Source organism: Mauremys reevesii, linkage group 3 (assembly GCF_016161935.1).
Source record: "Mauremys reevesii isolate NIE-2019 linkage group 3, ASM1616193v1, whole genome shotgun sequence".
Classification (NCBI taxonomy): Eukaryota; Metazoa; Chordata; order Testudines; family Geoemydidae; genus Mauremys; species Mauremys reevesii.
This window is the reverse complement of record NC_052625.1, coordinates 143,408,587-143,421,652: the sequence shown is the minus strand read 5'-3', so window position 1 is coordinate 143,421,652 and position 13,066 is coordinate 143,408,587. Positions and strand designations below refer to the sequence as shown.

Below are 13,066 nucleotides of genomic sequence, written 5' to 3'. Positions count from 1 at the left end.
CTGTCACTGACCAGAAAAGTGTGGTAACAGATTTCCCGCCGGCGCTTTCAGGGAGGGAGGGCGGGAGTGACGGTTGAATGACGACAGTTACCCAAAACCACCCTTGACACATTTTTCCCCCAGCAGGCATTGGGAGCTCTACCCAACATTCCAATGGGAAGCGGGGACTGCGGGAACTGTGGGATAGCTGCCCAGAATGCACCGCTTCCAATGTCGACGCTTGCCCCATTAGTGTGGACTCACAAAGTCGAATTAGTGTCCTTAGTGTGGATACACAAATTCGAATTCATAAGGTCGAATCCACAAATTCGACCTAAGTTAAATCGAACTACTCTTGTAGTGTAGACATACCCTTAGAGATGCCTACCCCGTCTACCAAGCCTACAGAGTTTATAAACTGCACAGGGCCCAAGAGTGTGTAGGCTCCAGTGTCTCTATCTAGTCCTGTGGACTTTGTAATCTCTGCAAACTCCACAGAACAGAGGGTCTCCATCACTAGCTTCTATTATGGATACTGTAGTAAGGGGATGTTCCTGAGACACCTGGATACAGGACTGGTTTTACTTGTGGTGTGGGGAACAATAACGAGAGGTCAGCACTGCAAATCTTTCTCTCCTCTCTTTTCAATAGAAACCTGATTTTCCACTCTACAGGGATTTTTTTTTGTTTTCGTAGCATCCTGTTTTCAATTCCATTGTTGAACGTCACAAATCAAACAGGTGCCATTCATGAATGAAAGTGGAACTGAACAAAACATTGTTTGTCTTCCAAGTTAAATTCACTTCAAATGATTAATAAGCTTCTTTGGTATTTGAAAAACAATTAGTTTAATCTTTGTTGACAAGCAAGGTTGTACGGTGTAGTCCACCCATTTCCCACAGATGACACTGGCTAATAACAAACATCAACGTCAGAAATATATACAGCATTGTGTAAAATGGAGGAGTTCACATCTGACAGGAACGTTTGTTTATAACATCATTATTTTCTTAAAACTGCTTTGGCTCATCAGTGACCGGATCCATACAAGTATAGCCTGGAGCCTGGATTCCTTCAGCACACACAACTCTCAGTGATTTCAGTGGGAGTTACACAGATGTACGGTAATGGCTGAAAAATCAGGGTAAAGAATGCATGAACTAAGTAATGTGTACAAATTCATAGTGGTACCTCGGTCTAGCTAGACACTTTGTTTTCTGCATTTATATTTTTTTAATAAGGCAACATTTTGTTGTATATGCCTTAGTGAAATAATTACCTTTTTCCCCCTTAACTGTGAAAAGGGTGAGGACATTATAATCATTTCATTTACAAAATGCCGTCCCCTTCCTCAGCTGCTCCACACAGCTCAAGGCTGTTTTGGGGGGGGGGGGGAAATCACCAAACAGTAAACACTAATTCAAACAGTGTAAAATAAGTACACAGTGTAAAAACACCATTATAAAAATCAAAGCAAAACATTGTAACATCCCTTCATATGAGAAGAAAGATTGAAGCCTGTGTCAAGATCAGGCTCATGAATCAAGATGTCTATCACACAGCCACCCTCTCTATTGCAAGCAACTGTGTTCTGTGTCTATGACAGATATATAACTAAGAGCCCATTCATGCATTTTAATATTATGGTCATTTGTTTACTGGAACTTTGAGTTGTAGCATCTATAGTTCAAAGACCACCCCAACCTTTCATCTTGTATGGTCTTTGACGTAATCAGGGCCTGTGAGGTGAGTGAGCAAAGGTGCTGAGGCACAGTAAAACTGGCTATTGTGTACTGTTGCTGTCATAAACTGGCTATTGTGTTCTGTGTTGATACCAGCTGGATGGAATATCAGAACTGCTCAAATGTATTGTAGTGCTAATAGTGATTCTCTTGTGCCTCAAGTGATGGGGTCTGAGCTTTTAGAACATTGGGATCTGTTACGAAGTTCTGAGTGGCCCTGGTGTGCAGTGAATTCCCAAGTGTCTCTATTTAAAAGAAAAAACAAACAAGCAAGCAAACCCCTCAGTGTTAGCTCTAGGTCTGTTCCTGCCAGCAAGGGTGAAAGAGAGAGGTGTTTTTGTGTTTCCTTCTCATGGATGGTATTCAGATACCAAGGGGATTGGCAACCTTATAAACACTTAGCTAGATAGCCATAGATACGTTACAATTCTAGTATTTACATAGCATCTTCCACAAAAAGATCTCAGACCACTTTGTGAACATTCATTAATTAATGCCCAACAGCCCATTAAGAAGATAAATATTGTTGTATTCATAGGGAGGAAAACTAGATGACTTTCCCAAGATCACACAGCAAGCAGGGCCGGCTCCAGACCCCAGTGCGCCAAGCGCATGCTTGGGGCGGCGTGCTGCGGGAGGGCGGCAGGCAGCTCCGGTGGACCTCCCGCAGGCATGCCTGCGGAGGGTCCGCTGGTCCCGCGACTTCGGTGGAGCATCCGCGGGCGTGCCTGCGGGAGGTCCACCGGAGCCGCGGGACCAGCGGACCCTCCGCAGGCACATCTGAAGGAGGTCCACCGGATCCGCGGGACCGGCGACCGCCAGAGCGCCCCCCGCGGCGTGCCGCCCTGCTTGGGACGGCGCAATTCCTAGAGCCGCCCCTGACAGCAAGTCAATGGCAAAGCCAGCAATAAAATCCAGGAGTCTTGACACTCAGGCCCAAACCCTTAGAAGTATTTAGATACCTAATTCCCATTGATTTCAGTAGACGTTAGATGCCTAAATACCTTTGAGGATCTGGGGTGTGAACTCTAAACATTGTACATATCACCACACACAAAGTCTCAGGACTGTGGGAAAGATATACAGAACATACATTGGAGTACCTTAAAAAGCTCTCTCTTCTCTCTCACCCCAAGAAAAGACAGTAACCTCACTAATACAATTAGGAGTCCTTTTGGCACCTTAGAGACTAACAAATTTATTTGGGCATAAACTTTCGTGGGCTATAACCCATTTCATCAGATGCATGGAGTGAAAAATACAGTAGCCAGGTATAAATATACAGCACATGAAAAGATGGGAGTTGCCTTACCAAGTGGGGGGTCAGTGCTAACGAGGCCAATTCAATTAGGGTGGATGTGGCCCATTTCCAACAGTTGACAAGAAGGGGTGAATATCAACAGAGGGAAAATTACTTTTTGTAGTGCTAACGAGGCCAATTCAATCATGGTGGATGTGGCCCATTCCCAACAATTGACAAGAAGGTGTGAGTATCAACAGAGGGAAAACTATTTTTTGTAGTGACCCAGCCACTCCCAGTCTTTATTCAGGCCTAATTTGATGGTGTCAAGTTTGCAAATTAATTCCAGTTCTGCAGTTTCTCATTGAAGTCTGTTTTTGAAATTTTTTCGATGAAGAATTGCCACTTTTAAGTCTGTTATTGCGTGTCCAGGGAGATTGACGTGTTCTCCTACTGCTTTTTGAATGTTACAATTATTGATGTCTCATTTGTGTCCATTTATTCTTTTGCATAGAGACTGTCCGGTTTGGCTAATGTACATGGCAGAGGGGCATTGCTGGCACATGATGGCATATATCACGTTGGTAGATGTGCAGGTGAACGAGCCCCTGATGGAGTGGCTGATGTGGTTTAGGTCCTATGATGGTGTCCCTTTAATAGATATGCAGACAGAGTTGGCAACAGGGTTTGTTGCAGGGATTGGGTCCTGGGTTAGTGTTTCTGTTGTGTGGTGTGCAGTTGATGGTGAGTATTTGCTTCAGGTTGGGGGGGCTGTCTGTAAGCGAGGACTGGCCTGTCTGCCAAGGTCTGTGAGAGTGAGGGATCATCCTTCAGGATAGGTTGTAGATCCTTGATGATGCGCTGGAGAGGTTTCAGTTGGGGGCTGTAGGTGATGGTTATTGGCGTTCTGTTACTTTCTTTGTTGGGCTTGTCCTGTAGTAGGTGACTTCTGGGTACCCTTCTGGCTCTGTCAATCTGTTTCTTCACTTCCCTAGGTGGGTATTGTAGTTTTAAGAATGCTTGATAGAGATCCTGTAGGCGTTTGTCTCTGTCTGAGGGATTGGAGCAAATGCGGTTGTATTTTAGGGTTTGGCTGTAGACAATGGATCGTGTAATGTGGTCTGGATGGAAGCTGGAGGCATGTAGGTAAGTATAGCCGTCAGTAGGTTTCCGGGATTGAGTGGTGTTTATGTGACCATCGCTTATTAGCACTGTAGTGTCCAAGAAGCGGATCTCTTGTGTGGACTGGTCCAGGCTGAGGTTGATGGTGAGTGGAAAATATTGAAATCCTGGTGGAATTCCTCAAGGCCTCCTTCCCATGGCTCTAGATGATGAAGATGTCATCAGTGTATTGCCAGTAGATTATGGGTGTTAGGGGATGAGAGCTAAGGAAGCGTTGTTCTAAGTCAGCCATAAAAATGTTGGCATACTGTGGGGCCATGCAGGTACCAATAGCAGTGCTGCTGACTTGAAGGTATAAATCATCCTCAAATCTGAAATAGTTGTGTGTGAGAACAAAGTCACAAAGTTCTACTACCAGATTTGCTGTGACATTATTGGGGATACTGTTCCTGACGGCTTGTAGTTCATCTTTGTGTAGAATGTTGCTGTAGAGAGCTTCCACATCCATAGTGGCTAGGATGGTGTTTTCTGGAATATCACCAATGGATTGTAGTTTCCTCAGGAAGTCAGTGGTGTCTCAAAGATAGCTGGGAGTGCTGGTAGTGTAGGGCCTGAGGAGAGAGTCCACACAGCCAGACAATCCTGCTGTCAGGCTGCCAATGCCTGAGATGATTGGGCATCCAGGATTCCCAGGTTTATGGATCTTGGGTAGCAGATAGATAGGTAGCAGGGCTCTAGGGTGTCTGTGTAGATTTGTTCCTGTGCTTCTTCAGGGAGTTTCCGGAGCAGATGGTGCAGTTTCTTTTGGTATCTCTCAGTGTGATCAGAGGGTAATGGCCTGTAGAATGTGGTGTCAGAGAGTTGCCTAGCAGCCTCTCATTCATACTCTGACCTATTCATGATGACTACAGCACCTCCTTTGTCAGCCTTTTTTATTATAATGTCAGAGTTGTTTCTGAGGCTGTGAATGGCATTGCGTTCTGTATGGCTGAGGTTATGGGGCAAGTGATGCTGCTTTTCCACAATTTCAGCCCGTGCACGTCCGCAGAAGCACTCTACATAAAGTCCAGTCTGTTGTTTTGACCACGAGGAGGAGTCCATGCAGAATCCTTCTTCTTGTAGCATTGGTAGGAAGGTTCTGTGGGTTAGTGTGTTGTTCAGTGGTGTGATGGAAATATTCCTTAAATCGGAGATGGTGAAAGTAGGTTTCCAGGTCACCGCAGAACTGTATCATGTTCGTGGGGGTGGTGGGGCAGAAGGAGAGGCCCCAAGATAGGACAGACTCTTTTGCCGGGCTAAGAGTATAGCTGGATAGATTAACAATAGTGTTGGGTGAGTTAAGGGTACCACCAATTAGGGTGGATGTGGCCCATTCCCAACAGTTGACAAGAAGGAGTGAATATCAACAGAAGGAAAATTACTTTTTGTAGAGCTAAGAAGGCCAATTCAATTAGGGTGGATGTGGCCTGAATAAAGACTGGGAGTGGCTGGGTTACTACAAAAAATAATTTTCCCTCTGTTGATATTCACACCTTCTTGTCAACTGTTGGGAATGGGCCACATCCACCCTAATTGAATTGGCCTCATTAGCACTGACCCCCCCACTTGGAAAGGCAACTCCCATCTTTTCATGTGCTGTATATTTATACCTGGCTACTGTATTTTTCACTCCATGCATATGATGACGTGGGTTTTAGCCCATGAAAGCTTATGTCCACATAAATTTGTTAGTCTCTAAGGTGCCACAAGGACTCTCCATTGTTTTTGCTGATACAGACTAACACGGCTACCACTCTGAAACCTCTCACTAATACAGCTGTTCATGCAAGTATTTTACAGTAGCTTTCTTCATTAATTATATAAAGAGACAAAAATTAAGAGCAATAACAGTAGTAACCTTCATTCAGTACTGATTCTTTCTTTACTGCTCTGTGGATTAAACACAAAACCAGCTGCCCAACACATGCTACTGACACAAGCTACCAGCTTAGCAGATGGTGTATTGTGAGTTAAATATTGACACAAACCACAGATGTACCACTGAGCTCTTTCCCTTTATTTTCCTCACTCTGTGATATTTGCAAATATCAATGGATAACTCAATTTGTATGGACAAAATGTAGACTTAGGTTTCACAGTGGACAAGCTGACCAATGCTATCACACATACTGCCATTTAGAAGACAGCAGACAGTTTGAGCATTGTTATTATACGAAAGTAAAGGATATGAAAAAAATAAAGCTAGGGATTTTACACAACGTTATTAATCATTTGCCCCTTTACAAATAGGACAGAGAAAACCAAAGAATAATGTGACTGTGATTTAAACACATCCATTGGTTTTAGACATGGGCCCAAGAACCAGAATTCAGATCCAAATGCCAGAAATATGGCTGTTTAATCCAAATTTAATAAAACTGAATTTGTTGGGTCTAACTGTGCTTGCAGATGTGTATGTGTGTGCAACCACTGTTGACATTTGCAGGGATGTTCAGACCCCAGGAATCTGCAGACTTGGGCACCTTTGTGTTTTTTCTTTACATTCTTTTTAGAATTCACAGATAACTGCCACTAATCCATGTAGCCTCAAGTATACTTACACACCCACTGGAAAAATCTGGAATGTTTTTCATTTGGTTTTCTATGTTTGAATAAACAAGTAGTCCATTGTGTCAAAACTCTCGTGTCATTCACTTGTAAACAGTTTCCTCATGCCTTGAGGCCTGGTTACTGCAAATGGAAAACAGTGTTCAAAAAAAGAAAGAACAACAGAATAAAAAAGAAAGAGAAAGTCAAAATCAAAGTATTGCGGGAAAAAGACAGGTGGGTGTGAGAAAGAGAGTGCACCAGGGAGACTTCCTTATTCCTGCAGAAGTCTCAAATGTTTTACATTTCCTTTTGGGGTGCAGGAGAGACAGGGAAGGGTCTTGTGAGGGTTGTCTTTGTAACAGTGCTTTATTATGTTTCATGAATTAATATATATTTCACTTCTCTCACAGTTTTCTATCTCCAAGGAAAAAAGATTTTTCAGAGATGCCTACTCCTCTCAAATATTTTCATCTAATTTTGAAAGTGGAATGCCAAGCACAGGTTCTCAAGATGCATATCACTGTAGCTAGGCTTTATACTGTCTTAGTGTTTGATTTGGCTAGAATCCATGAGTGTCTATGATTAGCAGTATTCATTGAATCTAAACCTCAACCATCTGGGATGTCAGGTTTGTCTGTTCCCCTTAGGGCTTCGATTCTCATCAGAAATTTCAGCCAACAGAAGGATTGATTGACAAAAGACTGGATATCTATAAAATACTTTTCTATTTAAAAACCACAAAATGTCAATGTAGGCTCTTAATCTTCCCTAATGGGAATGTTTCATACCCCTTCAAGTCTTGGGGGCTACATTAAAAATAACATGTAAAAGGTGACCTAAAGTGTCTTAAAGTGGCTTATGAAAACTAGGAAGCAGGTTGTATAAAGCAACAAAGAGTCCTGTGGCACCTTATAGACTAACAGATGTATTGGAGCATAAGCTTTCGTGGGTGACAAGAAGTTGTGAGGAACAGTGGGGTAGGGGGGAAATAAACATGCGGAAATAGTTTTACTTTGGGAGTGGATGGGTCATTACACAGTTTTTATTTAAGCCTAATTTAATGGTCTCCATTTTGCAAATTAATTCCAATTCAGCAGTCTCTCATTGGAGTCTGTTTTTGAAGTTTTTTTTGTTGTAATATTGCGACTTTTAGGTCTGTAATCAAGTGACCAGGGAGATTTAAGTGTTCTCCAACTGGTTTTTGAATGTTATAATTCTTGACGTCTGATTTGTGTCGATTTATTCTTTTACGTAGAGACTGTCCAGTTTGGCCAATGTACATGGCAGAAGGACATTGCTGGCACATGATGGCATATATCACATTGATAGATGTGCAGGTGAACGAGCCTCTGATAGTGTGGCTGATGTGTTTAGGTCCTATGATGGTGTCCCCTGAATAGATATGTGGACAGAGTTGGCAACGGGGTTTGTTGCAAGGATAGGTTCCTGGGTAACTGTTTTTGTTGTGTGGTCTGTGGTTGCTGATGAGAATTTGCTTCAGATTGGGGGGCTGTCTGTAAACAAGGACTGGCCTGTCTCCCAAGATCTGTGAGAGTGATGGATCATCCTTCAGGATAGGCTGTAGATCCTTGATGATGCACTGGAGAGGTTTTAGCTGGGGGCTGAAGGTGACAGCTAGTGGCATTCTGTTACTTTCTTTGTTGGGTCTGTCCTGTAATAGGTGACTTCTGGCTACTCTTCTGGCTCTGTCAAGCTGTTTCTTCACTTCCCTAGGTGGGTATTGTAGTTGTAAGAATGCTTGATAGAGATCTTGTAGGTGTTTGTCTATGTCTGAGGGGTTGGAGCAAATGTGATTGTATCGTAGAGCTTGGGTGTAGACAATGGATCGTGTGGTGTGGTCTGGATGGAAGCTGAAGGCATGTAGGTAAGTATAGAGGTCAGTAGGTTTCTGATATAGGGTGGTGTTTATGTGACCATCGCTTATTAGCACTGTAGTGTCCAGGAAGTGGCTCTCTTATGTGGACTGGTCCAGGCTGAGGTTGATGGTGGGGTGGAAATTGTTGAAATCATGGTGGAATTCCTCCAGGGCTTCTTTTCCATGGGTCCTGATGATGATGTCATCAGTGTAGCGCAAGTAGAGCAGGGGCATTAGGGGACGAGATCTGAGGAAGCGTTGTTCTAAGTCACCCGTAAAAATCTTGGCATACTGTGGGGCCATGCGGGTACCCATAGCAGTGCCGCTGATTTGAAGGTATATGTTGTCCCCAAATGTGAAATAGTTGTGGGTGAGGACAAAGTCACAAAGTTCTGCTACCAGGTTTGCCATGACATTATCAGGGATACTGTTCCTGATGGCTTGTAGTCCATCTTTGTGTGGAATGTTGGTGGAGAGGGCTTCTGCATCCATAGTGGTTAGGCCGGTGTTTTTAGGAAGATCCTGACGAAACTACAATCCATCAGTGAAGTCAGTGGTGTCTCGAAGATAGCTAGGAGTGCTGGTAGTATAGGGCCTGAGGAGGGAGTCTACATAGTCAGACAATCCTGCTGTCAGGGAGCCAATGCCTGAGATGATGGAGCATCCAGGATTTCCAGGTTTATGGATCTTGGGTAGCAGAGATAAAATCCCTGCTCCGGGTTCTAGGGGTGTGTCTGTGCGGATTTGCTCTTGTGCTTTTTCAGGAAGTTTCTTGAGCAGATGGTGTAGTTTCTTTTGGTAACCCTTGGTGGGATCAGAGGGTAATGGCTTGTAGAATGTGGTGTTGGAGAGCTGCCTAGCAGCCTCTTGTTCAGACTCCAATGAGAGACTGCTGAATTGGAATTAATTTGTAAAATGGAGACCATTAAATTAGGCTTAAATAAAGACTGGGAGTGGATGGGTCATTACACAAAGTAAAACTATTTCCCCATGTTTATTTTCCCCTTTCTCCACTGTTCCTCACAACTTCTTGTCAACTGCTGCAAATGGACCATTTTAATTACCACTACAAAAAGTTTTTTTTCTCTCCTGCTGGTAATAGCTCACCTTAACTGATCACTCTCATTAGAATGTGTATGGTAACACCCATTGTTTCATGTTCTCTGTGTATATATATATCTTCCTACTGTATGTTCCATTCTATGCATCTGATGAAGTGGGCTGTAGCCCACAAAAGCTTTTGCTCAAATAAATTTGTTAGTCTCTAAGGTGCCACAAGTACTCCTGTCCTAATTATTTTGTGATTCTTGAGAATCCCGGAGCTGTGCTGCTCCCATGTGGTGTGAGTGAGAATTACACTTCTTCACATTTCTTTTGAACACACATGGTTACAGTTTTGTTAGCTGGCTTCTTGCACCCCCACTATAAAAAGTGTTCCAGCGCCACTGTACTGGACAGTCCTGTTTTTGGATAGTTTGTCCCCCATCCGATACTGGGACAAAACCAGATGTTTCTTTGTCTGGTATCAGATAGGTCAGACCAGGGTTCTCAAACTGTGGGTCAGGATCCCAAAGTGAGTTGTGGCCCTGTTTTAATGGGGTCACCAGGGCTGGCTTCAGACTTGCTGGAACCCAGAGCCGAAGCTAAAGCCCGAGCCCCACCGCCCAGGGCTGAAGCCGAAGCCTGGGGCCTTCAGCTCTGGGTGACAGGGCTCAGATTACAGTGCCTCTGCCAGGGCGGACGGGGCTGGGCCCCCACAGCTGGAAGAGCAGGGCTTGGGCAGGCTCAGGCTTCGGCTCTCCCTCCTGGGTGCTGTAGTAATTTTTATTGTCAGAAGGGGGTGGTGATGCAATGAAATTTGAGAACCTCTGAGATAGAAGATGCCATTTTGAATAGTGCGCTGCTCCGCTCCTCACCCACATGACCGCAGACACACGCTGCATGCAAGGCCAGACCAGTGGGGGCAAGGCAGTGCACTTTTGAAAATGATGTCCCCTGTGTGGCATGATCTCCCACACACCATACATCTGAAGTCATGTTGGCAGGGACCTGCCATTCCCAGAAGTGCTGGAATGTGCAAGATTCTAGGAACATGTGAGTGGTCACCCTACAAAACAGCCACTGTATTTTCTCTGAGGGTCAAGCTCAGGACTATTAGAGGGTGAGACTTCTCTGCTACCAACTGCACTAAGGTCACTGGCTAAGGTAACTGTAGCCACTGCTACCTCAGGGGTCACCATTTCGTGCAGGGCAAAACAAAAGAAAAGCTTGTGACAGACCCAGCTCACCTGGCTACCCCTGGAGCTACCCATTTAACCCCAGTCTTGCTGCACAGAACCGCCCCTACGCTTCCTCCAGAGGGGTTGGCAGAGGGAAAGTCTTCGCTGACCAGGACCTGAGCTCATGCCCCAGCAGGGAGCGCCCCGACCCCTAACAACTAGCGCCCCAGGGTCAGGACAAGCTGCTCGCTCCCTGCACAGAGCTGACACAGCAGCACGTGTGCGCCAGGCCAGCTGCCCCGTGAGACGCTGGAGTCTGACAAGGGAGGACGGGGACCAAAGAAGAAGACCGGGGCAGGCCTGACATCCTTGCCCAGCAAAGGCGCAGGGAGCAGCCTGCGCGGGCGTGTCCCGGCAGCGCCTCTGGCACGCAGCGCCGGCCGATCGCGCCCGGGGCGGGCTCCTGTCATGGAGGCGGCTGGGAGACACGTGACGTGACTGCGGCGGGGCAGGGTACGGGCCGCGCGATCCGCCCGGGCGGGGCCCTGCTCTCGTGGGTCCGGCCGGGCTGGGCCCCCCAGAGCCGGGGGGCGCGGGACCTCAGCGGCGCCGGCCGGGCCGCGCTGCCCGAGGCCAGGGGCGGCGGGAGGCTCCTTTGCGCGGCTGGGCCGGGCCGGGCCGGGCCTGTCTCTGGGGCGGCGCCGAGGTGAGAGCGGGGCGGGCGGCCGCGCTGCGGGGAGCCAAGGGTGGGAGCCGCCGGGCCACCTGTGCTGCGGGGATTGGCCGGGCCTGCAACAGTCCCCGCTTCGGTGGGGCACGCACAGCCCGTGAGGGGCCGGCCCCGCTGCCAGTGTTCACCGCCTTTCCCCGGTTCCCCCCTGCGCCCCCAGTTCAGCGCCTCTCTGGTTAGCAGCGGGGGACGCTGCTCAGACCTGGTTGGGCGTCGGAGACGCACCAGCAGGGCTGACCTTGGCTGCCGCACGCCGGGCCCAGGGCAGAGTATTTTTAGAAGTCCTGTGGCTGTTTGCAAAATGTGCCTGGGCCCCGCCGCCTGCTCTCGCTGGAAGAGTTTGTGTAGTGGAGATGCTGAGAGCCATTGAACCAAACTGTAAACACTTCAAATCAGGGGGCTGCAGCTCCCCCCACACCCCTAGTTCCAGCGCCTGTGCTGCTCTCCGCTAGGGCAGGGGCCAAGGGAAATGACTTGTCAGTGTAATTTATTAAAGGCCTTCCCCGGTGCAGGGGTTTCCATCCCCTCCCTCAAATTAGCAAGGTTTTGGGCAGTTCTGAATCTTGTTGATTAGGATCCTGTTCAGAAATTACTACAAGGGTTTTTAATTAAATTGTCTCTTAAATATTTGAGCTGGGTTTAAAACAAAACACAACCCTGTGCCTCAGAGTGATGAAGAATTACCCGTTATGGGTGTGATCATACCCATCTTTACATCTGTAGTTTTTACATTGCACTAGTACAACGTCGGGTACTAAGTACCTTTAGATGTCATTGAAGTCCATGGGAGCTCACTCAGCGCCTTGCCGGATCAGGCCCATTTAAATGAATGGGACTATTCATGGTCCAAAGCTGCAAGGTCCTGAACCACAGTCAACTCTGAGAGAGGCCCGGGACTGGCTTACACAAAAAAATTAGCTCAACCTAGCTACATCACTCGGGTGTGAAAAAACTCACACCACCCACGAGCACTGCAGTTAAGCTAGCCTAATCTCTGGTGTAGATGTGGCTATGTTGACAAAATAATTCTTCCATTAAACTAGTTACTGCTGCTCCAAGAGGTGGATTACCTACACTGACAGAAAAACCCTTTCCCTCGATGCTGCTGTAGCACCTGTGGTGTAGACATGGCCTAAAATGGAGTTGCATGCTGAGGATTCTGGGCTCTGTGAGAACGATTTCAGCAAAATTAACCGACTTGTTTTGATCCTATTTAGTTCTATCTCAGGGGTTCGGGGTGTGACATGTATTTTTAGTATGAAAATGAGACAAGTGTTTGAAACAGCCCAGGGCGGGCCCATTTGAGAGTACAGTAGCCACACCAAATAAGATGAGTAGCATCCCACTAGGGATCAAAAAGACAATGGCCCTCAAATTAAACTCTTATGGTAAGGGGGATAGTGTTGGGAATCACCAAATGAAGGCACGTCAGTGTTGGGATCAACAACAACCTATGAAACAACCAGTTATCCAAGTATGAGTGGCATAATTGTGAAGCACTAGAGACAGTACTTGGCATGAGCAAAGGAGAACATAATGCCAGAAAAACGCTGGTCTGCGAAACATGAA

At 46.4% G+C, this 13,066-nt stretch overlaps 1 protein-coding gene across 1 annotated transcript in view; it reads right to left on the bottom strand.

Moving 5' to 3' along the window:
* Positions 1-13,066, bottom strand: part of GJB7 (gap junction protein beta 7) — a 53,315-nt gene that overhangs the window by 34,960 nt on the left and 5,289 nt on the right. The window lies entirely within an intron of this gene.